Raw genomic sequence first — 25,592 nt, 5'->3', positions numbered from 1 at the left:
TGTTCCTCGTGGCCAATGACTCTATATTATTCTCTGTGTATTTATTAAAACTTATCAGCGAAACAGGCACCGTGTGTGCACGATGCAACACACCCCTCCCATGCCCTGAATACAGAAGTTAAAAACCAGCTGTGATTGGGATGCAGGGGACCCTGGTGCCACTGAACCTTCTGCACTGTGAACCTGCTGAACTATTGACAGCTGTGCTTTTGATATGTAGGGTCGAAACCTTTATCTCGGCCCCTCTAACAAGATTTGTTGAAGATGCTGTGATTTCCTGCTTTACCGATTTACTGCGATTTAGCCAACTTCACGCAATTAGTGCAAGCAACGGACAATAGATCTTATCGATAATTTACAGAAACTGTTGACATTGTTTTTGATAGGGGTGCTTGAAAAAAAAAAGTCCAAAAATGTATCCACCTCGCAAAAGACACTTGTCAGAAGTGGGATTCGAACCCACGCCTCCAAAGGAGACTGCGACCTGAACTCAGCGCCTTAGACCACTCGGCCATCCTGACACTCTTGACACTGCCCTGATGGCTCAATTTACAGCTTATAAACCAAAATGAGTGCCATGTACTGAGTGAATGTTGTTTAATGTCCTCTGTATTTTCAATTCCAGACCTTCCTGCTCAGGGAAACAGTGGGATCTGAAGCTGATGAAGGAGAGAGGATGGATCATCCTGACAGTGGACCCTGTGGTGACTGCTACTAATTCTCAATCATCTACTATATGGGGTGTGGACTTGCAGAATTTTGAGCCAGTGCATATGGCCTGTGGTGACTGCTACTAATTCTCAATCATCTACTACAGGGGGTGTGGACATGCAGAATTTGGAGCCAGTTCAAGATTCAGATATGGAGGTGCCTGGCTCCATACCAATCAACTCAGTGCCTCTGAGACAAGGACTTGAACGGTACAGTTTGAGTCCTCGACCGCCATGCTCAACGAGGCTGCAAGGATTCGGGGTGGATTGACTGAATGTGGTATTTATTGTTGTGTACTATTCTTGTATACTGGATTAGTATAGTATCTTTTTTTTGAGCAGCTATGTTTGTTTTGTATTGGTTAAGGAGAAATGTTGTGTTAGTCATGGGCACGCCCATGATGCACACCAAGGGAGGTAGGGAGTGTTAGTCTCCCCCAAGTTTTGGAGTTGGATGGTAGGTGCGGTGATGTGGAATCAGAGAGAATAAAAGGTAGGGGAAGGTGTTCCTCGTGGCTAAAGACTCCATATTATTCTTTGTGTATTTATTAAAACTTATCTGCAAAACAGGCACTGTGTGTGCAAGACGCAACACCCCCGCCCCTCCCATCCCCTGAATACAGAAGTTAAAAACCAGCTGTGATTGGGACGCAGGGGACCCTGGTGCCACTGAACCTTCTGCACTGTGAACCTGCTGAACTATTGACAGCTGCGCTTTTGATATGTAGGGTCGAAACCTTTATCTCGGCCCCTCTATCACGATTTGTTGAAGATGCTGTGATTTCCTGCTTTACCGATTTATTGCGATTTAGCCAACTTCAGGCAATTAGTGCAAGCAACGGAAAATAGATCTTATCGATAATTTACAGAAACTGTTGACATTGTTTTTGATACGGTGCTTGGGAAAAAAAAGTCCAAAAATGTATCCACCTCGCAAAATACACTTGAGAAGTGGTATTTGAACCCACAACTCCAAGGGAGGCTGCGACCTGAACGCAGCGCCTTAGACCACTCAGCCATCCTGACACTCTTCACATCTCCCTCATGGCTCAATTTCGAGCGTATAAACCAAAATGAGTGCCATGAACTGAGTGAATGTTGTTTAATGTCCTCTGTATTTTCAATTCCAGACCTTCCTGCTCAGGGAAACAGTGGGATCTGAAGCTGATGAAGGAGATAGGATGGATCATCCTGACAGTGAATCCGGTGGTGACTGCTACTAATTCTCAATCATCGACTACATGGGGTGTGGACATGCAGAAGTTTGAGCCAGTGCACATGGCCGGTGGTGACTGCTACTAATTCTCAATCATCTACTACAAGGGGTGTGGACATGCAGAATTTAGAGCCAGTTCAAGATTCAGATCAGGAGGTGCCTGGCTCCATACCAATCAACTCAGTGCCTCTGAGACAAGGACGTAAATGGTACAGTTTGAGTCCTCGACCGCCATGCTCAACGCGGCTGCAAGGATTCGGGGTGGATTGACTGAATGTGGCATTTCTTGTTGTGTACTATTCTTGAATACTGGATTAGTATAGTATATTTTTTTTGAGCAGCTATGTTTGTTTTGTATTGGTTAAGGAGAAATGTTGTGTTCGTCATGGGCACGCCTATGATGCACACCAAGGGAGGTAGGGAGTGTTAGTCTCCCCCGAGTTTTAGATTTGGATGGTAGGCGCGGTGACGTGGAACCGGAGAGAATAAAAGGTCAGGGAAGGTGTTCCTCGTGGCCAATGACTCTATATTATTCTCTGTGTATTTATTAAAACTTATCTGCGAAACAGGCACCGTGTGTGCACGATGCAACACACCCCTCCCATGCCCTGAATACAGAAGTTAAAAACCAGCTGTGATTGGGACGCAGGGGACCATGGTGCCACTGAACCTTCTGCACTGTGAACCTGCTGAACTATTGACAGCTGCGCTCTTGATATGTAGGGTCGAAACCTTTATCTCTGCCCCTCTATCACGATTTGTTGAAGATGCTGTGATTTCCCGCTTTACCGATTTACTGCGATTTAGCCAACTTCAGGAAATTAGTGCAAGCAACGGACAATAGATCTTATCGATAATTTACAGAAACTGTTGACATTGTTTTTGATACGGGTGCTTGGAAAAAAAAAGTCCAAAAATGTATCCACCTCGCAAAAGACACTTGTCAGAAGTGGGATTTGAACCCACGCCTCCAAAGGAGACTGCGACCTGAACGCAGCGCCTTAGACCACTCGGCCATCCTGACACTCTTGACACTGCACTGTTGGCTCAATTTCCAGCTTATAAACCAAAATGAGTGCCATGTACTGAGTGAATGTTGTTTAATGTCCTCTGTATTTTCAATTCCAGACCTTCCTGCTCAGGGAAACAGTGGGATCTGAAGCTGATGAAGGAGAGAGGATGGATCATCCTGACAGTGGATCCGGTGGTGACTGCTACTAATTCTCAATCATCTACTACATGGGGTGTGGACATGCTGAATTTTGAGCCAGTGCACATGGCCGGTGGTGACTGCTACTAATTCTCAATCATCTACTACAGGGGGTGTGGACATGCAGAATTTGGAGCCAGTTCAAGATTCAGATCAGGAGGTGCCTGGCTCCATACCAATCAACTCAGTGCCTCTGAGACAAGGACTTGAACGGTACAGTTTGAGTCCTCGACCGCCATGCTCAACGCGGCTGCAAGGATTCGGGGTGGATTGACTGAATGTGGCATTTCTTGTTGTGTACTATTCTTGTATACTGGTTTAGTATAGTATCTTTTTTTTTAGCAGCTATGTTTGTTTTGTATTGGTTAAGGAGAAATGTTGTGTTCGTCATGGGCACGCCTATGATGCACACCAAGGGAGGTAGGGAGTGTTAGTCTCCCCCGAGTTTTGGAGTTGGATGGTAGACGCGGTGACGTGGAACTGGAGAGAATAAAAGGTCAGGGAAGGTGTTCCTCGTGGCCAATGACTCTATATTATTCTCTGTGTATTTATTAAAACTTATTTGCGAAACAGGCACTGTGTGTGCACGATGCAACACACCCCTCCCATGCCCAGAATAAAGAAGTTAAAAACCAGCTGTGATTGGGATGCAGGGGACCCTGGTGCCACTGAACCTTCTGCACTGTGAACTTGCTGAACTATTGACGGCTGTGCTTTTGATATGTAGGGTCGAAACCTTTATCTCTGCCCCTCTATCACGATTTGTTGAAGATGCTGTGATTTCCTGCTTTACCGATTTACTGCGATTTAGCCAACTTCAGGCAATTAGTGCAAGCAACGGACAATAGATCTTATCGATAATTTACAGAAACTGTTGACATTGTTTTTGATAAGGGTGCTTGGGAAAAAAAGGCCAAAAATGTATCCACCTTGTAAAGACACTTGTTAGAAGAGGGGTTTGAACCCACATCTCCAAGGGAGACTGTGACCTGAATGCAGCACCTTAGACCACCCGGCCATCCTGACACTCTTGACACCAGACTGATGGCTCAATTTCCAGCTTATAAACCAAAATGAGTGCCATGTACTGAGTGAATGTTATTTAATGTCCTCTGTATTTTCAATTCCAGACCTTCCTGCTCAGGGAAACAGTGGGATCTGAAGCTGATGAAGGAGAGAGGATGGATCATCCTGACAGTGGACCCTGTGGTGACTGCTACTAATTCTCAATCATCTACTACATGGGGTGTGGACATGCTGAATTTTGAGCCAGTGCACATGGCCGGTGGTGACTGCTACTAATTCTCAATCATCTACTACAAGGGGTGTGGACATGCAGAATTTGGAGCCAGTTCAAGATTCAGATCAGGAGGTGCCTGGCTCCATACCAATCAACTCAGTGCCTCTGAGACAAGGACTTGAACGGTACAGTTTGAGTCCTCGACCACCATGCTCAACGCGGCTGCAAGGATTCGGGGTGGATTGACTGAATGTGGCATTTCTTGTTGTGTACTATTCTTGTATACTAGTATCTTTTTTTTTAGCAGCTATGTTTGTTTTGTATTGGTTAAGGAGAAATGTTGTGTTCGTCATGGGCACGCCTATGATGCACACCAAGGGAGGTAGGGAGTGTTAGTCTCCCCCGAGTTTTGGAGTTGGATGGTAGACGCAGTGACGTGGAACTGGAGAGAATAAAAGGTCAGGGAAGGTGTTCCTCGTGGCCAATGACTCTATATTATTCTCTGTGTATTTATTAAAACTTATTTGCGAAACAGGCACTGTGTGTGCACGATGCGACACACCCCTCCCATGCCCAGAATACAGAAGTTGAAAACCAGCTGTGATTGGGATGCAGGGGACCCTGGTGCCACTGAACCTTCTGCACTGTGAACTTGCTGAACTATTGACGGCTGTGCTTTTGATATGTAGGGTCGAAACCTTTATCTCTGCCCCTCTATCACGATTTGTTGAAGATGCTGTGAGTTCCGGCTTTACCGATTTACTGCGATTTAGCCAACTTCAGGAAATTAGTGCAAGCAACGGACAATAGATCTTATCGATAATTTACAGAAACTGTTGACATTGTTTTTGATACAGGTGCTTGGAAAAAAAAAGTCAAAAAATGTATCCACCTCGCAAAAGACACTTGTCAGAAGTGGTATTCGAACCCACGCCTCCAAAAGAGACTGCGACCTGAACGCAGTGCCTAGACCACTCGGCCATCCTGACACTCTAGACACTGCACTGATGGCTCAATTTCCAGCTTATAAACCAAAATGAGTGCCATGTACTGAGTGAATGTTGTTTAATGTCCTCTGTATTTTCAATTCCAGACCTTCCTGCTCAGGGAAACAGTGGGATCTGAAGCTGATGAAGGAGAGAGGATGGATCATCCTGACAGTGGATCCTGTGGTGACTGCTACTAATTCTCAATCATCTACTACATGGGGTGTGGACATGCTGAATTTTGAGCCAGTGCACATGACCGGTGGTGACTGCTACTAATTCTCAATCATCTACTACAGGGGGTGTGGACATGCAGAATTTGGAGCCAGTTCAAGATTCAGATCAGGAGGTGCCTGGCTCCATACCAATCAACTCAGTGCCTCTGAGACAAGGACTTGAACGGTACAGTTTGAGTCCTCGACCGCCATGCTCAACGCGGCTGCAAGGATTTGGGGTGGATTGACTGAATGTGGCATTTCTTGTTGTGTACTATTCTTGTAAACTGGTTTAGTATGGTATCTTTTTTTTGAGCAGCTATGTTTGTTTTGTATTGGTTAAGGAGAAATGTTGTGTTCGTCATGGGCACGCCTATGATGCACACCAAGGGAGGTAGGGAGTGTTAGTCTCCCCCGAGTTTTGGAGTTGGATGGTAGGCGCGGTGACGTGGAACCGGAGAGAATAAAAGGTCAGGGAAGGTGTTCCTCGTGGCCAATGACTCTATATTATTCTCTGTGTATTTATTAAAACTTATCTGCGAAACAGGCACCGTGTGTGCACGATGCAACACACCCCTCCCATGCCCTGAATACAGAAGTTAAAAACCAGCTGTGATTGGGATGCAGGGGACCCTGGTGCCACTGAACCTTCTGCACTGTGAACCTGCTGAACTATTGACAGCTGTGCTTTTGATATGTAGGGTCGAAACCTTTATCTCGGCCCCTCTATCAAGATTTGTTGAAGATGCTGTGATTTCCTGCTTTACCGATTTACTGCGATTTAGCCAACTTCACGCAATTAGTGCAAGCAACGGACAATAGATCTTATCGATAATTTACAGAAACTGTTGACATTGTTTTTGATAGGGGTGCTTGGAAAAAAAAAGTCCAAAAATGTATCCACCTCGCAAAAGACACTTGTCAGAAGTGGGATTCGAACCCACGCCTCCAAAGGAGACTGCGACCTGAACTCAGCACCTTAGACCACTCGGCCATCCTGACACTCTTGACACTGCACTGATGGCTCAATTTCCAGCTTATAAACCAAAATGAGTGCCATGTACTGAGTGAATGTTGTTTAATGTCCTCTGTATTTTCAATTCCAGACCTTCCTGCTCAGGGAAACAGTGGGATCTGAAGCTGATGAAGGAGAGAGGATGGATCATTCTGACAGTGAATCCGGTGGTGACTGCTACTAATTCTCAATCATCGACTACTTGGGTTGTGGACATGCAGAAGTTTGAGCCAGTGCACATGGCCGGTGGTGACTGCTACTAATTCTCAATCATCTACTACAAGGGGTGTGGACATGCAGAATTTGGAGCCAGTTCAAGATTCAGATCAGGAGGTGCCTGGCTCCATACCAATCAACTCAGTGCCTCTGAGACAAGGACTTGAATGGTACAGTTTGAGTCCTCGACCGCCATGCTCAACGTGGCTGCAAGGATTCGGGGTGGATTGACTGAATGTGGCATTTCTTGTTGTGTACTATTCTTGTATACTGGATTAGTATAGTATCTTTTTTTTGAGCAGCTATGTTTGTTTTGTATTGGTTAAGGAGAAATGTTGTGTTCGTCATGGGCACGCCTATGATGCACACCAAGGGAGGTAGGGAGTGTTAGTCTCCCCCGAGTTTTGGTGTTGGATGGTAGGCGCGGTGACGTGGAACCGGAGAGAATAAAAGGTCAGGGAAGGTGTTCCTCGTGGCCAATGACTCTATATTGTTCTCTGTGTATTTATTAAAACTTATCTGCGAAACAGGCACCGTGTGTGCACGATGCAACACACCCCTTCCATGCCCTGAATACAGAAGTTAAAAACCAGCTGTGATTGGGACGCAGGGGACCCTGGTGCCACTGAACCTTCTGCACTGTGAACCTGCTGAACTATTGACAGCTGCGCTCTTGATATGTAGGGTCGAAACCTTTATCTCTGCCCCTCTATCACGATTTGTTGAAGATGCTGTGATTTCCCGCTTTACCGATTTACTGCGATTTAGCCAACTTCAGGAAATTAGTGCAAGCAACGGACAATAGATCTTATCGATAATTTACAGAAACTGTTGACATTGTTTTTGATACGGGTGCTTGGAAAAAAAAAGTCCAAAAATGTATCCACCTCGCAAAAGACACTTGTCAGAAGTGGGATTCGAACCCACACCTCGAAAGGAGACTGCGACCTGAACGCATCGCCTTAGACCACTTGGCCATCCTGACACTCTTGACACTGCACTGATGGCTCAATTTCCAGCTTATAAACCAAAATGAGTGCCATGTACTGAGTGAATGTTGTTTAATGTCCTCTGTATTTTCAATTCCAGACCTTCCTGCTCAGGGAAACAGTGGGATCTGAAGCTGATGAAGGAGAGAGGATGGATAATCCTGACAGTGGATCCGGTGGTGACTGCTACTAATTCTCAATCATCTACTACATGGGGTGTGGACATGCTGAATTTTGAGCCAGTGCACATGGCCGGTGGTGACTGCTACTAATTCTCAATCATCTACTACAGGGGGTGTGGACATGCAGAATTTGGAGCCAGTTCAAGATTCAGATAAGGAGGTGCCTGGCTCCATACCAATCAACTCAGTGCCTCTGAGACAAGGACTTGAACGGTACAGTTTGAGTCCTCGACCGCCATGCTCAACGCGGCTGCAAGGATTCGGGGTGGATTGACTGAATGTGGCATTTCTTGTTGTGTACTATTCTTGTATACTGGATTAGTATAGTATCTTTTTTTTGAGCAGCTATGTTTGTTTTGTATTGGTTAAGGAGAAATGTTGTGTTCGTCATGGGCACGCCTATGATGCACACCAAGGGAGGTAGGGAGTGTTAGTCTCCCCCGAGTTTTGGAGTTGGATAGTAGGCGCGGTGACGTGGAACCGGAGAGAATAAAAGGCCAGTGAAGGTGTTCCTCGTGGCCAATGACTCTATATTATTCTCTGTGTATTTATTAAAACTTATCTGCGAAATAGGCACCATGTGTGCACGATGCAACACACCCCTCCCAGGCCCTGAATACAGAAGTTAAAAACCAGCTGTGATTGGGACGCAGGGGACCCTGGTGCCACTGAACCTTCTGCACTGTGAACCTGCTGAACTATTGACAGCTGCGCTCTTGGTATGTAGGGTCAAAACCTTTATCTCTGCTCCTCTATCACGATTTGTTGAAGATGCTGTGATTTCCCGCTTTACCGATTTACTGCGATTTAGCCAACTTCAGGAAATTAGTGCAAGCAACGGACAATAGATCTTATCGATAATTTACAGAAACTGTTGACATTGTTTTTGATACGGGTGCTTGGAAAAAAAAAGTCAAAATATGTATCCACCTCGCAAAAGACACTTGTCAGAAGTGGGATTCGAACCCACGCCTCCAAAGGAGACTGCGACCTGAACGCAGCGCCTTAGACCACTCGGCCATCCTGACACTCTTGACACTGCACTGATGGCTCAATTTACAGCTTATAAACCAAAATGAGTGCCATGTACTGAGTGAATGTTGTTTAATGTCCTCTGTATTTTCAATTCCAGACCTTCCTGCTCAGGGAAACAGTGGGATCTGAAGCTGATGAAGGAGAGAGGATGGATCATCCTGACAGTGGATCCGGTGGTGACTGCTACTAATTCTCAATCATCTATTACATGGGGTGTGGACATGCTGAATTTTGAGCCAGTGCACATGGCCGGTGGTGACTGCTACTAATTCTCAATCATCTACTACAGGGGGTGTGGACATGCAGAATTTGGAGCCAGTTCAAGATTCAGATCAGGAGGTGCCTGGCTCCATACCAATCAACTCAGTGCCTCTGAGACAAGGACTTGAACGGTACAGTTTGAGTCCTCGACCGCCATGCTCAACGCGGCTGCAAGGATTCGGGGTGGATTGACTGAATGTGGCATTTCTTGTTGTGTACTATTCTTGTATACTGGTTTAGTATAGTATCTTTTTTTTGAGCAGCTATGTTTGTTTTGTATTGGTTAAGGAGAAATGTTGTGTTCGTCATGGGCACGCCTATGATGCACACCAAGGGAGGTAGGGAGTGTTAGTCTCCCCCGAGTTTTGGAGTTGGATGGTAGGCGCGGTGACGTGGAACCGGAGAGAATAAAAGGTCAGGGAAGGTGTTCCTCGTGGCCAATGACTCTATATTATTCTCTGTGTATTTATTAAAACTTATTTGCGAAACAGGCACTGTGTGTGCACGATGCAACACACCCCTCCCATGCCCAGAATACAGAAGTTAAAAACCAGCTGTGATTGGGACGCAGGGGACCCTGGTGCCACTGAACCTTCTGCACTGTGAACCTGCTGAACTATGGACAGCTGTGCTTTTGATATGTAGGGTCGAAACCTTTATCTCGGCCCCTCTATCACGATTTGTTGAAGATGCTGTGATTTCCTGCTTTACCGATTTACTGCGATTTAGCCAACTTCAGGCAATTAGTGCAAGCAACGGACAATAGATCTTATCGATAATTTACAGAAACTGTTGACATTGTTTTTGATAAGGGTGCTTGTAAAAAAAAGTCCAAAAATGTATCCACCTCACAAAGACACTTGTCAGAAGATGGGTTTCAACCCACGTCTCCAAGGGAGACTGTGACCTGAATGCAGCTCCTTAGACCACCCGGCCATCCTGACACTCTTGACACCAGACTGATGGCTCAATTTTCAGCTTATAAACCAAAATGAGTGCCATGTACTGAGTGAATGTTATTTAATGTCCTCTGTATTTTCAATTCCAGACCTTCCTGCTCAGGGAAACAGTGGGATCTGAAGCTGATGAAGGAGAGAGGATGGATCATCCTGACAGTGGACCCTGTGGTGGCTGCTACTAATTCTCAATCATCTACTACATGGGGTGTGGACTTGCAGAATTTTGAGCCAGTGCATATGGCCGGTGGTGACTGCTACTAATTCTCAAACATCTACTACAGGGGGTGTGGACATGCAGAATTTGGAGCCAGTTCAAGATTCAGATCAGGAGGTGCATGGCTCCATACCAATCAACTCAGTGCCTCTGAGACAAGGACTTGAACGGTACAGTTTGAGTCCTCGACCGCCATGCTCAACGCGGCTGCAAGGATTCGGGGTGGATTGACTGAATGTGGTATTTATTGTTGTGTACTATTTTTGTATACTAGATTAGTATAGTATCTTTTTTTTGAGCAGCTATGTTTGTTTTGTATTGGTTAAGGAGAAATGTTGTGTTCGTCATGGGCACGCCCATGATGCACACCAAAGGAGGTAGGGAGTGTTAGTCTCCCCCGAGTTTTGGAGTTGGATGGTAGGTGCGGTGATGTGGAATCGGAGAGAATAAAAGGTAGGGGAAGGTGTTCCTCGTGGCCAAAGACTCCATATTATTCTTTGTGTATTTATTAAAACTTCTCTGCAAAACAGGCACTGTGTGTGCACGACGCAACACCCCCACCCCTCCCATCCCCTGAATACAGAAGTTAAAAACCAGGTCTGATTGGGACGCAGGGGACCCTGGTGCCACTGAACCTTCTGCACTGTGAACCTGCTGAACTATTGACAGCTGCGCTTTTGATATGTAGGGTCGAAACGTTTATATCGGCCCCTCTATCACGATTTGTTGAAGATGCTGTGATTTCCTGCTTTACCGATTTACTGCGATTTAGCCAACTTCAGGCAATTAGTGCAAGCAACGGAAAATAGATCTTATTGATAATTTACAGAAACTGTTGACATTGTTTTTGATACGGTGCTTGGGAAAAAAAAGTCCAAAAATGTATCCACCTCGCAAAATACACTTGTCAGAAGTGGAATTTGAACCCACACCTCCAAGGGAAGCTGCGACCTGAACGCAGCGCCTTAGACCACTCGGCCATCCTGACACTCTTCACACATCGCTCATGGCTCAATTTCGAGCGTATAAACCAAAATGAGTGCCATGTACTGAGTGAATGTTATTTAATGTCCTCTGTATTTTCAATTCCAGACCTTCCTGCTCAGGGAAACAGTGGGATCTGAAGCTGATGAAGGAGAGGATGGATCATCCTGACAGTGGATCCGGTGGTGACTGCTACTAATTCTCAATCATCTACTACATGGGGTGTGGACATGCTGAATTTTGAGCCAGTGCACATGGCCGGTGGTGACTGCTACTAATTCTCAATCATCTACTACAGGGGGTGTGGACATGCATAATTTGGAGCCAGTTCAAGATTCAGATCAGGAGGTGCCTGGCTCCATACCAATCAACTCAGTGCCTCTGAGACAAGGACTTGAATGGTACAGTTTGAGTCCTCGACCGCCATGCTCAACGCGGCTGCAAGGATTCGGGGTGTATTGACTGAATGTGGCATTTCTTGTTGTGTACTATTCTTGTATACTGGTTTAGTATAGTATCTTTTTTTTTAGCAGCTATGTTTGTTTTGTATTGGTTAAGGAGAAATGTTGTGTTCGTCATGGGCACGCCTATGATGCACACCAAGGGAGGTAGGGAGTGTTAGTCTCCCCCGAGTTTTGGAGTTGGATGGTAGGCGCGGTGACGTGGAATCGGAGAGAATAAAAGGTCAGGGAAGGTGTTCCTCGTGGCCAATGACTCTATATTATTCTCTGTGTATTTATTAAAACTTATTTGCGAAACAGGCACTGTGTGTGCACGATGCAACACACCCCTCCCATGCCCAGAATACAGAAGTTAAAAACCAGCTGTGATTGGGACGCAGGCGACCCTGGTGCCACTGAACCTTCTGCACTGTGAACCTGCTGAACTATGGACAGCTGTGCTTTTGATATGTAGGGTCGAAACCTTTATCTCGGCCCCTCTATCACGATTTGTTGAAGATGCTGTGATTTCCTGCTTTACCGATTTACTGCGATTTAGCCAACTTCAGGCAATTAGTGCAAGCAACGGACAATAGATCTTATCGATAATTTACAGAAACTGTTGACATTGTTTTTGATAAGGGTGCTTGGAAAAAAAAGTCCAAAAATGTATCCACCTCACAAAGACACTTGTCAGAAGATGGGTTTCAACCCACGTCTCCAAGGGAGACTGTGACCTGAATGCAGCACCTTAGACCACCCGGCCATCCTGACACTCTTGACACTGCACTGATGGCTCAATTTCCAGCTTATAAACCAAAATGAGTGCCATGTACTGAGTGAATGTTGTTTAATGTCCTCTGTATTTTCAATTCCAGACCTTCCTGCTCAGGGAAACAGTGGGATCTGAAGCTGATGAAGGAGAGAGGATGGATCATCCTGACAGTGGATCCGGTGGTGACTGCTACTAATTCTCAATCATCTACTACATGGGGTGTGGACATGCTGAATTTTGAGCCAGTGCACATGGCCGGTGGTGACTGCTTCTAATTCTCAATCATCTACTACAGGGGTTGTGGACATGCAGAATTTGGAGCCAGTTCAAGATTCAGATCAGGAGGTGCCTGGCTCCATACCAATCAACTCAGTGCCTCTGAGACAAGGACTTGAATGGTACAGTTTGAGTCCTCGACGGCCATGCTCAACGCAGCTGCAAGGATTCGAGGTGGATTGAATGAATGTGGCATTTCTTGTTGTGTACTATTCTTGTATACTGGTTTAGTATAGTATCTTTTTTTTTAGCAGCTATGTTTGTTTTGTATTGGTTAAGGAGAAATGTTGTGTTCGTCATGGGCACGCCTATGATGCACACCAAGGGAGGTAGGGAGTGTTAGTCTCCCCCGAGTTTTGGAGTTGGATGGTAGGCGAGGTGACGTGGAACCGGAGAGAATAAAAGGTCAGGGAAGGTGTTCCTCGTGGCCAATGACTCTATATTATTCTCTGTGTATTTATTAAAACTTATTTGCGAAACAGGCACTGTGTGTGCACAATGCAACACACCCCTCCCATGCCCAGAATACAGAAGTTAAAAACCAGCTGTGATTGGGACGCAGGGGACCCTGGTGCCACTGAACCTTCTGCACTGTGAACCTGCTGAACTATTGACAGCTGCGCTTTTGATATGTAGGGTCGAAACCTTTATCTCGGCCCCTCTATCACGATTTGTTGAAGATGCTGTGATTTCCTGCTTTACCGATTTACTGCGATTTAGCCAACTTCAGGCAATTAGTGCAAGCAACGGAAAATAGATCTTATCGATAATTTACAGAAACTGTTGACATTGTTTTTGATACGGTGCTTGGGAAAAAAAAGTCCAAAAATGTATCCACCTTGCAAAATACACTTGTCAGAAGTGGGATTTAAACCCACACCTCCAAGGGAGGCTGCGACCTGAACGCAGCGCCTTAGACCACTCGGCCATCCTGACACTCTGCACACCTTGCTCATGGCTCAATTTCGAGCGTATAAACCAAAATGAGTGCCATGTACTGAGTGAATGTTGTTTAATGTCCTCTGTATTTTCAATTCCAGACCTTCCTGCTCAGGGAAACAGTGGGATCTGAAGCTGATGAAGGAGAGAGGATGGATCATCCTGACAGTGAATCCGGGGGTGACTGCTACTAATTCTCAATCATCGACTACATGGGGTGTGGACATGCAGAAGTTTGAGCCAGTGCACATGGCCGGTGGTGACTGCTACTAATTCTCAATCATCTACTACAAGGGGTGTGGACATGCAGAATTTGGAGCCAGTTCAAGATTCAGATCAGGAGGTGCCTGGCTCCATACCAATCAACTCAGTGCCTCTGAGACAAGGACTTGAACGGTACAGTTTGAGTCCCCGACCGCCATGCTCAACGCGGCTGCAAGGATTCGGGGTGGATTGACTGAATGTGGCATTTCTTGTTGTGAACTATTCTTGTATACTGGATTAGTATAGTATCTTTTTTTTGAGCAGCTATGTTTGTTTTGTATTGGTTAAGGAGAAATGTTGTGTTCGTCATGGGCACGCCTATGATGCACACCAAGGGAGGTAGGGAGTGTTAGTCTCCCCTGAGTTTTGGAGTTGGATGGTAGGCGCGGTGACGTGGAACCGGAGAGAATAAAAGGTCAGGGAAGGTGTTCCTCGTGGCCAATGACTCTATATTATTCTCTGTGTATTTATTAAAACTTATCTGCGAAACAGGCACCGTGTGTGCACGATGCAACACACCCCTCTCATGCCCTGAATACAGAAGTTAAAAACCAGCTGTGATTGGGACGCAGGGGACCCTGGTGCCACTGAACCTTCTGCACTGTGAACCTGCTGAACTATTGACAGCTGCGCTCTTGATATGTAGGGTCGAAACCTTTATCTCTGCCCCTCTATCACGATTTGTTGAAGATGCTGTGATTTACCGCTTTACTGATTTACTGCGATTTAGCCAACTTCAGGAAATTAGTGCAAGCAACGGACAATAGATCTTATCGATAATTTACAGAAACTGTTGACATTGTTTTTGATACGGTGCTTGGGAAAAAAAAGTCCAAAAATGCATCCACCTCGCAAAATACACTTGTCAGAAGTGGGATATGAATCCACACCTCCAAGGGAGGCTGCGACCTGAACGCAGCGCCTTAGACCACTCGGCCATCCTGACACTCTTCACACCTCGCTCAGGGCTCAATTTCGAGCGTACAAACCAAAATGAGTGCCATGTACTGCGTGAATGTTGTGTAATGTCCTCTGTATTTTCAATTCCAGACCTTCCTGCTCAGGGAAACAGTGGGATCTGAAGCTGATGAAGGAGAGAGGATGGATCATCCTGACAGTGAATCCGGTGGTGACTGCTACTAATTTGCAATCATCGACTACTTGGGGTGTGGACATGCAGAAGTTTGAGCCAGTGCACATGGCCGGTGGTGACTGCTACTAATTCTCATTCATCTACTACAAGGGGTGTGGACATGCATAATTTGGAGCCAGTTCAAGATTCAGATCAGGAGGTGCCTGGCTCCATACCAATCAACTCAGTGCCTCTGAGACAAGGACTTGAACGGTACAGTTTGAGTCCTCGACCGCCATGCTCAACGCGGCTGCAAGGATTCGGGGTGGATTGACTGAATGTGGCATTTCTTGTTGTGTACTATTATTGTATACTGGTTTAGTATAGTATCTTTTTTTTTAGCAGCTATGTTTGTTTTGTATCGGTTAAGGAGAAATGTTGTGTTCGTCATGGGCACGCCTATGATGCACACCAAGGGAGGTAGGGAGTGTTAGTCTCCCCCGAGTTTTGGAGTTGGATGGTAGGCGCGGTGACGTGGAACCGGAGAGAATAAAAGGTCAGGGAAGGTGTTCCTCGTGGCCAATGACTCTATATTATTCTCTGTGTATTTATTAAAACTTATTTGCGAAACAGGCACTGTGTGTGCACGATGCAACACACCCCTCCCATGCCCAGAATACAGAAGTTAAAAACCAGCTGTGATTGGGACGCAGGGGACCCTGGTGCCACTGAACCTTCTGCACTGTGAACCTGCTGAACTATGGACAGCTGTGCTTTTGATATGTAGGGTCGAAACCTTTATCTCGGCCCCTCTATCACGATTTGTTGAAGATGCTGTGATTTCCTGCTTTACCGATTTACTGCGATTTAGCCAACTTCAGGCAATTAAAGCAACCAACGGACAATAGATCTTATCGATAATTTACAGAAACTGTTGACATTGTTTTTGATAAGGGTGCTTGGAAAAAAAAGTCAAAAAATGTATCCACCTCGCAAAGACACTTGTCAGAAGAGGGGTTTGAACCCACGTCTCCAAGCGAGACTGTGACCTGAATGCAGCACCTTAGACCACCCGGCCATCCTGACACCCTTGACACCAGACTGATGGCTCAATTTCCAGCTTATAAACCAAAATGAGTGCCATGTACTGAGTGAATGTTATTTAATGTCCTCTGTATTTTCAATTCCAGACCTTCCTGCTCAGGGAAACAGTGGGATCTGAAGCTGATGAAGGAGAGAGGATGGATCATCCTGACAGTGGACCCTGTGGTGACTGCTACTGATTCTCAATCATCTACTACATGGGGTGTGGACTTGCAGAATTTTGAGCCAGTGCATATGGCCGGTGGTGACTGCTACTAATTCTCAATCATCTACTACAGGGGGTGTGGACATGCAGAATTTGGAGCCAGTTCAAGATTCAGATCAGGAGGTGCATGGCTCCATATCAATCAACTCAGTGCCTCTGAGACAAGGACTTGAACAGTACAGTTTGAGTCCTCGACCGCCATGCTCAACGCGGCTGCAAGGATTCGGGGTGGATTGACTGAATGTGGTATTTATTGTTGTGTACTATTCTTGTATACTGGATTAGTATAGTATCTTTTTTTTGAGCAGCTATGTTTGTTTTGTATTGGTTAAGGAGAAATGTTGTGTTCGTCATGGGCACGCCCATGATGCACACCAAGGGAGGTAGGGAGTGTTAGTCTCCCCTGAGTTTTGGAGTTGGATGGTAGGTGCGGTGATTTGGAATCGGAGAGAATAAAAGGTAGGGGAAGGTGTTCCTCGTGGCCAAAGACTTCATATTATTCTTTGTGTATTTATTAAAACTTCTCTGCAAAACAGGCACTGTGTGTGCACGACGCAACACCCCCACCCCTCCCATCCCCTGAATACAGAAGTTAAAAACCAGCTCTGATTGGGACGCAGGGGACCCTGGTGCCACTGAACCTTCTGCACTGTGAACCTGCTGAACTATTGACAGCTGCGCTTTTGATATGTAGGGTCGAAACCTTTATCTCGGCCCCTCTATCACGATTTGTTGAAGATGCTGTGATTTCCTGCTTTACCGATTTACTGCGATTTAGCCAACTTCAGGCAATTAGTGCAAGCAACGGAAAATAGATCTTATCGATAATTTACAGAAACTGTTCACATTGTTTTTGATACGGTGCTTGCGAAAAAAAAGTCAAAAAATGTATCCACCTCGCAAAATGCACTTGTCAGAAGTGGGATTTGAACCCACACCTCCAAGGGAGGCTGCGACCTGAACGCAGCACCTTAGACCACTCGGCCATCCTGACACTCTTGACACTGCACTGATGGCTCAATTTCCAGCTTATAAACCAAAATGAGTGCCCTGTACTGAGTGAATGTTGTTTAATGTCCTCTGTATTTTCAATTCCAGACCTTCCTGCTCAGGGAAACAGTGGGATCTGAAGCTGATGAAGGAGAGAGGATGGATCATCCTGACAGTGAATCCGGTGGTGACTGCTACTAATTCGCAATCATCGACTACTTGGGGTGTGGACATGCAGAAGTTTGAGCCAGTGCACATGGCTGGTGGTGACTGCAACTAATTCTCAATCATCTACTACAAGGGGTGTGGACATGCAGAATTTGGAGCCAGTTCAAGATTCAGATCAGGAGGTGCCTGGCTCCATACCAATCAACTCAGTGCCTCTGAGACAAGGACTTGAACGGTACAGTTTGAGTCCTCGACCGCCATGCTCAACGCGGCTGCAAGGATTCGGGGTGGATTGACTGAATGTGGCATTTCTTGTTGTGTACTATTCTTGTATACTGGATTAGTATAGTATCTTTTTTTTGAGCAGCTATGTTTGTTTTGTATTGGTTAAGGAGAAATGTTGTGTTCGTCATGGGCACGCCTATGATGCACACCAAGGGAGGTAGGGAGTGTTAGTCTCCCCCGAGTTTTGGAGTTGGATGGTAGGCGCGGTGACGTGGAACCGGAGAGAATAAAAGGTCAGGGAAGGTGTTCCTCGTGGCCAATGACTCTATATTATTCTCTGTGTATTTATTAAAACTTATCTGCAAAACAGGCACCGTGTGTGCACGATGCAACACACCCCTCCCATGCCCTGAATACAGAAGTTAAAAACCAGCTGTGATTGGGACGCAGGGGACTCTGGTGCCACTGAACCTTCTGCACTGTGAACCTGCTGAACTATTGACAGATGCGCTCTTGATATGTAGGGTCGAAACCTTTATCTCTGCCCCTCTATCACGATTTGTTGAAGATGCTGTGATTTCCCGCTTTACCGATTTACTGCGATTTAGCCAACTTCAGGAAATTAGTGCAAGCAACGGACAATAGATCTTATCGATAATTTACAGAAACTGTTGACATTGTTTTTGATACGGGTGCTTGGAAAAAAAAAGTCCAAAAATGTATCCACCTCGCAAAAGACACTAGTCAGAAGTCGGATTCGAACCCACGCCTCCAAAGGAGACTGCGACCTGAACTCAGCACCTTAGACCACTCGGCCATCCTGATACTATTGACACTGCACTGATGGCTCAATTTCCAGCTTATAAACCAAAATGAGTGCCATGTACTGAGTGAATGTTGTTTAATGTCCTCTGTATTTTCAATTCCAGACCTTCCTGCTCAGGGAAACAGTGGGATCTGAAGCTGATGAAGGAGAGAGGATGGATCATCCTGACAGTGAATCCGGTGGTGACTGCTACTAATTCTCAATCATCTACTATATAGGGTGTGGACATGCAGAAGTTTGAGCCAGTGCACATGGCCGGTGGTGACTGCTACTAATTCTCAATCATCTACTACAAGGGGGTTGGACATGCAGAATTTGGAGCCAGTTCAAGATTCAGATCAGGAGGTGCCTGGCTCCATACCAATCAACTCAGTGCCTCTGAGACAAGGACTTGAACGGTACAGTTTGAGTCCTCGACCGCCATGCTCAACGCGGCTGCAAGGATTCGGGGTGGATTGACTGAATGTGGCATTTCTTGTTTTGTACTATTCTTGTATACTGGATTAGTATAGTATCTTTTTTTTAAGCTGCTATGTTTGTTTTGTATTGGTTAAGGAGAAATGTTGTGTTCGTCATGGGCACGCCTATGATGCACACCAAGGGAGGTAGGGAGTGTTAGCCTCCCCCGAGTTTTGGAGTTGGATGGTAGGCGCGGTGACGTGGAACCAGAGAGAATAAAAGGCCAGGGAAGGTGTTCCTCGTGGCCAATGACTCTATATTATTCTCTGTGTATTTATTAAAACTTATCTGCGAAACAGGCACCATGTGTGCACGATGCAACACACCCCTCCCATGCCCTGAATACAGAAGTTAAAAACCAGCTGTGATTGGGATGCAGGGGACCCTGGTGCCACTGAACCTTCTGCACTGTGAACCTGCTGAACTATTGACAGCTGCGCTCTTGATATGTAGGGTCGAAACCTTTATCTCTGCCCCTCTATCACGATTTGTTGAAGATGCTGTGATTTCCCGCTTTACCGATTTACTGCGATTTAGCCAAGTTCAGGAAATTAGTGCAAGCAACGGACAATAGATCTTATCGATAATTTACAGAAACTGTTGACATTGTTTTTGATACGGGTGCTTGGAAAAAAAAAGTCCAAAAATGTATCCACCTCGCAAAAGACACTTGTCAGAAGTAGGATTCGAACCCACGCCTCCAAAGGAGACTGCGACCTGAACGCAGCGCCTTAGACCACTCGGCCATCCTGACACTCTTGACACTGCACTGATGGCTCAATTTCCAGCTTATAAACCAAAATGAGTGCCATGTACTGAGTGAATGTTGTTTAATGTCCTCTGTATTTTCAATTCCAGACCTTCCTGCTCAGGGAAACAGTGGGATCTGAAGCTGATGAAGGAGAGAGGATGGATCATCCTGACAGTGGATCCGGTGGTGACTGCTACTAATTCTCAATCATCTACTACATGGGGTGTGGACATGCTGAATTTTGAGCTAGTGCACATGGCCGGTGGTGACTGCTACTAATTCTCAATCATCTACTACAGGGGGTGTGGACATGCAGAATTTGGAGCCAGTTCAAGATTCAGATCAGGAGGTGCCTGGCTCCATACCAATCAACTCAGTGCCTCTGAGACAAGGACTTGAACGGTACAGTTTGAGTCCTCGACGGCCATGCTCAACGCGGCTGCAAGGATTCGAGGTGGATTGACTGAATGTGGCATTTCTTGTTGTGTACTATTCTTGTATACTGGTTTAGTATAGTATCTTTTTTTTTAGCAGCTATTTTTGTTTTGTATTGGTTAAGGAGAAATGTTGTGTTCGTCATGGGCACGCCTATGATGCACACCAAGGGAGGTAGGGAGTGTTAGTCTCCCCCGAGTTTTGGAGTTGGATGGTAGGCGAGGTGACGTGGAACCGGAGAGAATAAAAGGTCAGGGAAGGTGTTCCTCGTGGCCAATGACTCTATATTATTCTCTGTGTATTTATTAAAACTTATTTGCGAAACAGGCACTGTGTGTGCACAATGCAACACACCCCTCCCATGCCCAGAATACAGAAGTTAAAAACCAGCTGTGATTGGGACGCAGGGGACCCTGGTGCCACTGAACCTTGTGCACTGTGAACCTGCTGAACTATTGACAGCTGCGCTTTTGATATGTAGGGTCGAAACCTTTATCTCGGCCCCTCTATCACGATTTGTTGAAGATGCTGTGATTTCCTGCTTTACCGATTTACTGCGATTTAGCCAACTTCAGGCAATTAGTGCAAGCAACGGAAAATAGATCTTATCGATAATTTACAGAAACTGTTGACATTGTTTTTGATACGGTGCTTGGGAAAAAAAAGTCCAAAAATGTATCCACCTTGCAAAATACACTTGTCAGAAGTGGGATTTAAACCCACACCTCCAAGGGAGGCTGCGACCTGAACGCAGCGCCTTAGACCACTCGGCCATCCTGACACTCTGCACACCTTGCTCATGGCTCAATTTCGAGCGTATAAACCAAAATGAGTGCCATGTACTGAGTGAATGTTGTTTAATGTCCTCTGTATTTTCAATTCCAGACCTTCCTGCTCAGGGAAACAGTGGGATCTGAAGCTGATGAAGGAGAGAGGATGGATCATCCTGACAGTGAATCCGGGGGTGACTGCTACTAATTCTCAATCATCGACTACATGGGGTGTGGACATGCAGAAGTTTGAGCCAGTGCACATGGCCGGTGGTGACTGCTACTAATTCTCAATCATCTACTACAAGGGGTGTGGACATGCAGAATTTGGAGCCAGTTCAAGATTCAGATCAGGAGGTGCCTGGCTCCATACCAATCAACTCAGTGCCTCTGAGACAAGGACTTGAACGGTACAGTTTGAGTCCTCGACCGCCATGCTCAACGCGGCTGCAAGGATTCGGGGTGGATTGACTGAATGTGGCATTTCTTGTTGTGTACTATTCTTGTATACTGGATTAGTATAGTATCTTTTTTTTGAGCAGCTATGTTTGTTTTGTATTGGTTAAGGAGAAATGTTGTGTTCGTCATGGGCACGCCTATGATGCACACCAAGGGAGGTAGGGAGTGTTAGTCTCCCCTGAGTTTTGAAGTTGGATGGTAGGCGCGGTGACGTGGAACCGGAGAGAATAAAAGGTCAGGGAAGGTGTTCCTCGTGGCCAATGACTCTATATTATTCTCTGTGTATTTATTAAAACTTATCTGCGAAACAGGCACCGTGTGTGCACGATGCAACACACCCCTCTCATGCCCTGAATACAGAAGTTAAAAACCAGCTGTGATTGGGACGCAGGGGACCCTGGTGCCACTGAACCTTCTGCACTGTGAACCTGCTGAACTATTGACAGCTGCGCTCTTGATATGTAGGGTCGAAACCTTTATCTCTGCCCCTCTATCACGATTTGTTGAAGATGCTGTGATTTACCGCTTTACTGATTTACTGCGATTTAGCCAACTTCAGGAAATTAGTGCAAGCAACGGACAATAGATCTTATCGATAATTTACAGAAACTGTTGACATTGTTTTTGATACGGTGCTTGGGAAAAAAAAGTCCAAAAATGCATCCACCTCGCAAAATACACTTGTCAGAAGTGGGATATGAATCCACACCTCCAAGGGAGGCTGCGACCTGAACGCAGCGCCTTAGACCACTCGGCCATCCTGACACTCTTCACACTTCGCTCAGGGCTCAATTTCGAGCGTACAAACCAAAATGAGTGCCATGTACTGAGTGAATGTTGTGTAATGTCCTCTGTATTTTCAATTCCAGACCTTCCTGCTCAGGGAAACAGTGGGATCTGAAGCTGATGAAGGAGAGAGGATGGATCATCCTGACAGTGAATCCGGTGGTGACTGCTACTAATTCGCAATCATCGACTACTTGGGGTGTGGACATGCAGAAGTTTGAGCCAGTGCACATGGCCGGTGGTGACTGCTACTAATTCTCAATCATCTACTACAAGGGGTGTGGACATGCAGAATTTGGAGCCAGTTCAAGATTCAGATCAGGAGGTGCCTGGCTCCATACCAATCAACTCAGTGCCTCTGAGACAAGGACTTGAACGGTACAGTTTGAGTCCTCGACCGCCATGCTCAACGCGGCTGCAAGGATTCGGGGTGGATTGACTGAATGTGGCATTTCTTGTTGTGTACTATTATTGTATACTGGTTTAGTATAGTATCTTTTTTTTTAGCAGCTATGTTTGTTTTGTATTGGTTAAGGAGAAATGTTGTGTTCGTCATGGGCACGCCTATGATGCACACCAAGGGAGGTAGGGAGTGTTAGTCTCCCCCGAGTTTTGGAGTTGGATGGTAGGCGCGGTGACGTGGAACCGGAGAGAATTAAAGGTCAGGGAAGGTGTTCCTCGTGGCCAATGACTCTATATTATTCTCTGTGTATTTATTAAAACTTATTTGCGAAACAGGCACTGTGTGTGCACGATGCAACACACCCCTCCCATGCCCAGAATACAGAAGTTAAAAACCAGCTGTGATTGGGACGCAGGGGACCCTGGTGCCAATGAACCTTCTGCACTGTGAACCTGCTGAACTATGGACAGCTGTGCTTTTGATATGTAGGGTCGAAACCTTTATCTCGGCCCCTCTATCACGATTTGTTGAAGATGCTGTGATTTCCTGCTTTACCGATTTACTGCGATTTAGCCAACTTCAGGCAATTAGTGCAACCAACGGACAATAGATCTTATCGATAATTTACAGAAACTGTTGACATTGTTTTTGATAAGGGTGCTTGGAAAAAAAAGTCAAAAAATGTATCCACCTTGCAAAGACACTTGTCAGAAGAGGGGTTTGAACCCACGTCTCCAAGCGAGACTGTGACCTGAATGCAGCACCTTAGACCACCCGGCCATCCTGACACCCTTGACACCAGACTGATGGCTCAATTTCCAGCTTATAAACCAAAATGAGTGCCATGTACTGAGTGAATGTTATTTAATGTCCTCTGTATTTTCAATTCCAGACCTTCCTGCTCAGGGAAACAGTGGGATCTGAAGCTGATGAAGGAGAGAGGATGGATCATCCTGACAGTGGACCCTGTGGTGACTGCTACTAATTCTCAATCATCTACTACATGGGGTGTGGACTTGCAGAATTTTGAGCCAGTGCATATGGCCGGTGGTGACTGCTACTAATTCTCAATCATCTACTACAGGGGGTGTGGACATGCAGAATTTGGAGCCAGTTCAAGATTCAGATCAGGAGGTGCATGGCTCCATACCAATCAACTCAGTGCCTCTGAGACAAGGACTTGAACAGTACAGTTTGAGTCCTCGACCGCCATGCTCAACGCGGCTGCAAGGATTCGGGGTGGATTGACTGAATGTGGTATTTATTGTTGTGTACTATTCTTGTATACTGGATTAGTATAGTATCTTTTTTTTGAGCAGCTATGTTTGTTTTGTATTGGTTAAGGAGAAATGTTGTGTTCGTCATGGGCACGCCCATGATGCACACCAAGGGAGGTAGGGAGTGTTAGTCTCCCCCGAGTTTTGGAGTTGGATGGGAGGTGCGGTGATTTGGAATCGGAGAGAATAAAAGGTAGGGGAAGGTGTTCCTCGTGGCCAAAGACTCCATATTATTCTTTGTGTATTTATTAAAACTTCTCTGCAAAACAGGCACTGTGTGTGCACGACGCAACACCCCCACCCCTCCCATCCCCTGAATACAGAAGTTAAAAACCAGCTCTGATTGGGACGCAGGGGACCCTGGTGCCACTGAACCTTCTGCACTGTGAACCTGCTGAACTATTGACAGCTGCGCTTTTGATATGTAGGGTCGAAACCTTTATCTCGGCCCCTCTATCACGATTTGTTGAAGATGCTGTGATTTCCTGCTTTACCGATTTACTGCGATTTAGCCAACTTCAGGCAATTAGTGCAAGCAACGGAAAATAGATCTTATCGATAATTTACAGAAACTGTTCACATTGTTTTTGATACGGTGCTTGCGAAAAAAAAGTCAAAAAATGTATCCACCTCGCAAAATGCACTTGTCAGAAGTGGGATTTGAACCCACACCTCCAAGGGAGGCTGCGACCTGAACGCAGCGCCTTAGACCACTCGGCCATCCTGACACTCTTAACACTGCACTGATGGCTCAATTTCCAGCTTATAAACCAAAATGAGTGCCCTGTACTGAGTGAATGTTGTTTAATGTCCTCTGTATTTTCAATTCCAGACCTTCCTGCTCAGGGAAACAGTGGGATCTGAAGCTGATGAAGGAGAGAGGATGGATCATCCTGACAGTGAATCCGGTGGTGACTGCTACTAATTCGCAATCATCGACTACTTGGGGTGTGGACATGCAGAAGTTTGAGCCAGTGCACATGGCTGGTGGTGACTGCAACTAATTCTCAATCATCTACTACAAGGGGTGTGGACATGCAGAATTTGGAGCCAGTTCAAGATTCAGATCAGGAGGTGCCTGGCTCCATACCAATCAACTCAGTGCCTCTGAGACAAGGACTTGAACGGTACAGTTTGAGTCCTCGACCGCCATGCTCAACGCGGCTGCAAGGATTCGGGGTGGATTGACTGAATGTGGCATTTCTTGTTGTGTACTATTCTTCTATACTGGATTAGTATAGTATCTTTTTTTTGAGCAGCTATGTTTGTTTTGTATTGGTTAAGGAGAAATGTTGTGTTTGTCATGGGCACGCCTATGATGCACACCAAGGGAGGTAGGGAGTGTTAGTCTCCCCCGAGTTTTGGAGTTGGATGGTAGGCGCGGTGACGTGGAACCGGAGAGAATAAAAGGTCAGGGAAGGTGTTCCTCGTGGCCAATGACTCTATATTATTCTCTGTGTATTTATTAAAACTTATCTGCAAAACAGGCACCGTGTGTGCACGATGCAACACACCCCTCCCATGCCCTGAATACAG

The 25,592-nt window shown here is 45.9% G+C and overlaps 7 non-coding genes across 7 annotated transcripts; all 7 read right to left on the bottom strand.

Moving 5' to 3' along the window:
- Window positions 1-438: 438 nt before the first annotated feature.
- TRNAL-CAG (transfer RNA leucine (anticodon CAG)) lies at window positions 439-521 on the bottom strand. The gene has a single exon. It is a non-coding gene; the product is annotated as a tRNA-Leu (tRNA).
- A 2,346-nt stretch (window positions 522-2,867) lies between these two features.
- Window positions 2,868-2,950, bottom strand: TRNAL-CAG (transfer RNA leucine (anticodon CAG)). The gene has a single exon. It is a non-coding gene; the product is annotated as a tRNA-Leu (tRNA).
- Window positions 2,951-6,496: 3,546 nt separating this feature from the next.
- On the bottom strand, window positions 6,497-6,579 carry TRNAL-CAG (transfer RNA leucine (anticodon CAG)). The gene has a single exon. It is a non-coding gene; the product is annotated as a tRNA-Leu (tRNA).
- A 2,345-nt stretch (window positions 6,580-8,924) lies between these two features.
- Window positions 8,925-9,007, bottom strand: TRNAL-CAG (transfer RNA leucine (anticodon CAG)). The gene has a single exon. It is a non-coding gene; the product is annotated as a tRNA-Leu (tRNA).
- Window positions 9,008-17,418: 8,411 nt separating this feature from the next.
- Window positions 17,419-17,501, bottom strand: TRNAL-CAG (transfer RNA leucine (anticodon CAG)). Its single transcript has one exon. It is a non-coding gene; the product is annotated as a tRNA-Leu (tRNA).
- A 2,345-nt stretch (window positions 17,502-19,846) lies between these two features.
- TRNAL-CAG (transfer RNA leucine (anticodon CAG)) lies at window positions 19,847-19,929 on the bottom strand. The gene has a single exon. It is a non-coding gene; the product is annotated as a tRNA-Leu (tRNA).
- A 4,772-nt stretch (window positions 19,930-24,701) lies between these two features.
- On the bottom strand, window positions 24,702-24,784 carry TRNAL-CAG (transfer RNA leucine (anticodon CAG)). Its single transcript has one exon. It is a non-coding gene; the product is annotated as a tRNA-Leu (tRNA).
- Between the last annotated feature and the right edge of the window lie 808 nt (window positions 24,785-25,592).

Source organism: Pleurodeles waltl, unplaced genomic scaffold (genome assembly GCF_031143425.1).
Source record: "Pleurodeles waltl isolate 20211129_DDA unplaced genomic scaffold, aPleWal1.hap1.20221129 scaffold_39, whole genome shotgun sequence".
NCBI classification, from domain to species: domain Eukaryota; kingdom Metazoa; phylum Chordata; class Amphibia; order Caudata; family Salamandridae; genus Pleurodeles; species Pleurodeles waltl.
The sequence above is the reverse complement of the archived record's forward strand: the minus strand, read 5'-3'. Positions and strand labels throughout refer to the sequence as shown.